Here is a 3,326-nt window from a genome sequence, read left to right as displayed (position 1 = left end):
AGGCCGGCCCATGCGAGCAATGCGGTCAGCGCGTCGAGTGGAGCGGGGGCGCTGCTCTGCTCGTCTATTAAGAAGAACGACAGCGACAGGTTCAGAGCGACAAACTTGGCGGCGGGAACGGCTGGGAGCAGAGGTCCGGCGAGCGGGCGAAGGGGCAGCGAGGTACACGGTGTTCGGATCTAGCTGGAAACGGGCCTGGACGGCACCGGGCTTGAGGAGCTCAATGTCCATGGCGGCATCCTTGGCCGGGCGGCGCTGTTCTGAGCTTGGTTACCTGCGAGGACGGCCACGGCGGGAAATTAGAGAGAGAGGGAGGAGATCACGACAGGGAGAAGGAAGAAGGAGAGGGGCGCGAGGGAGTCTGGCCTGACAACGAACGATGGCGCGGCCGCGGTCAGGGACGAAGGAGCTGCGTGCGGCCGGACTTGCTCAGGATGCAGGGGAGGCAGAGACGTGCGAGGCCGCGAGGAATACGGTGGAGCTCTGAAATGGGAGGAGCTCGGCTCTCCTCGGGAGTTGCACGCCGCGGAGGGAGACAGGGAGCAGCGGGAGGAGGAGACGCGCTGGCGTGGGGAGGCTCGCGGTTGTGGAGCTTGTGCTCCTGGTTGCTGCACGGGAAGGATGGATCATAGGGGATCTCTGGTTGGAGGGGATGGATCGATGGAATTGGGGGCGATGAGTGGTTGGCCCGATTGGGAAAACAAGGAAGTGTTTTGGATTGGGAGGGGATCCCGATGTGGGAAAGGAGTGGCGGCGGTTGGGAGGATTAGATGGATGGATGGGACAGCTAGGGTTTCATCTGTGTATAAATAGCAGGTGGTTAAAATTAGGGGTTTTCTGGAGCCTCCGATCAAAATTGTACGGTCAAGAAATAAATAGGTAGGGAGTCCAAAAGAGAAAACGGAGGTGTTTCGTAGATGTTAGGGGATGATCCGGACCCAACGGTGACAACTGTCCGGGTCGGGTTCGGGTAAGTTTCAAACACGCGCGAGGGGTCGATGCACTGTGCAGAGAGGGTTTCCGGGTCTGGCGGTTGATAGCAGACTATGCAGAAAGCTTTAGGCTGAGAAAAGAGAAGAGAGAGAGAGACCCGGCGACTGTTTCCGGAGACCGAAAACGTCTGACGTTTGACCGGCTATATTGCCGCTATATTTATACGTTGGGGCATCAAACGGACTCCGAATGCAATGAAACTTGGCAGGCGGCCTACCTACACTATAATAAGACCGCACGCCAACTTTCAACGAATTCTGAGAACATTTTCCGGCCACTTATAAAATAATATTTTGGACGTGTCGCGGGCGCGTGCAAGTGTGTCTGGGATCAGAACGGACAACGGATGGAACTGGCGGAAGCCGGGCGGATGCAAGTTTTCAAAATATGATGATGCAAAGCACATGATGACATGATAAGATCCAACACGCAAGCAAAAGACATGGCAACAACAGCGAATAACTGGAAGACACCTGGCACATCGGTCTCGGGGCGTCACATTATTCTTAACGATAAAATCATGTGCTACCATACTCTTATAGTCTAGAAAAACATGAGGCAGCAACTTCTCTTCCTTCTCATAATGCCTAATAGGTATGTTAAAGTGTGCAGTGAGGCGCAAGGCGAAAATGCCTCCAAGGACGGGGCCCTTAGTACGGTTAAGATTCAACCACTTCGCAACAATAGCGCCCATACTAAATGTGTCATCACAGAACAAGGCATGACACAAAATAACAATATCAGGGGCACTAAGGTTGCCACGGTTTCCGTGACCAATTAAGCATCTACTAGCAAATATTGTGAAGTAACGTAAAACAGGAAAATGTATGCTAGTAATTCTTGCATCGGAAACTTTCCTCGTTTCCCCTAAAGCAATTGTATCAATAAACCCTTCCACATCGTCACGATGTGGTTCCTCTACGCTGCCCTCGAAAGGGATCAAACAAACCCGAGAAAAATTACGAAGTGACATCTCCTTATGCTCATCATATAAATAAAATTCCACCATAGGTGGTGAGCTCCTAGCATGGAAATGAAAGTTTTGCACAAAGATATTGGTGAGTAAGAGATACTGTTCGCGTTGGTTGTGGAGGAAGGCGGTGAGGCCTGCATTGTCAGCCAATTCATAGAAATCATCATTAATCCTGGCTGCTCTCAAGAAATCATCACAAGGCCATTCACATGGCCGAACCTCCACGGTGCGAGGGAGATTATACTTGGGCTTCTTGTTCTCTTCATCTTTTTCTGAAAATTTCTGAAATTTTTAGTAACTTCAAAATAAAAGTGAATCAAACTCGACAATATTGATAGCAACTACTCCTACAAGTGCCTAGAGGCAATAACATGCATCAAAACCACATAAATTTGACATGCAAGCTCAAGAATAGGGTCATCTAAGCAGCAAAAATATGTAATGAATAAAGCACTAGAACAAAAACTAACTGGACCACTGGAGGAGTTACATACCAAAGAACAATCACCCAAAGCAGTTTTGTGAATGGAGCTTTAAGCTAGGAGATCGAAAATGGCAGCAAGATGAGCTTGGACTCGGGTTTGAGCTGGCTAGTGATGTTTGTGGGAGGAAGAAGGAGTGTGTGGTAGCTGGAATAAGTGGAGGGGAGACACCGTGAGCCCACGAGGCAGGGCGCGCGCCCAGGGGGGTGGGCACGCCCTGGACCCTCGTGGCCAGGAGCTTGCTCCCCCTACTGTGTTCTCAGTGCCAGATATTCTCAAATATTCCAGAAAAATCATATTTAAATTTCAGAGCATTTGGAGAACTTTTATTTTCAGGGTATTTTTTATTGCATGGATAATTCAGAAAACAGACAGAAATTACTATTTTTGCTTTTTTAATATAAATAACAGAAAGTGAAAAGAGGGTAGAGAGAATTGTGTTATCTAAATTCATCCATCTCATGCTCATCAAAAGGACTCCACTAACAAGGTTGATCAGGTCTTGTTAACAAACTCATTCTGAATAACATGGAACTAGAGAATTTCTAAATAACACTAGGTTACCTCAATAGGGATATGCATGTTCTCAACAATAAGAATATCATATTTCTTCTTGACAGTAGGAAGAAGAAATTCTAAACCTCCAATAGTAATTGTTGATTTTTTTTCAAGAGAGTTGATACTATGGACTTGAGGTTGTTTCCTCGAAAAGTGTACCGTATGCTCATTACCATTAACATGAAAAGTGACATTGCCTTTGGTTCATGCAATAACAGAACCTGCAGTATTTAAAAAGGGTCTTCCAAGAATAATAGACATACTATCATCCTCGGGAATATCAAGAATAACAAAGTCCGTTAAAATAGTAACATTTGCAA

The sequence above is a fragment of the Triticum dicoccoides genome, chromosome 4A, assembly GCF_002162155.2.
Source record: "Triticum dicoccoides isolate Atlit2015 ecotype Zavitan chromosome 4A, WEW_v2.0, whole genome shotgun sequence".
Taxonomy (NCBI): Eukaryota; Viridiplantae; Streptophyta; class Magnoliopsida; order Poales; family Poaceae; genus Triticum; species Triticum dicoccoides.
The sequence above is the reverse complement of the archived record's forward strand: the minus strand, read 5'-3'. Positions refer to the sequence as shown.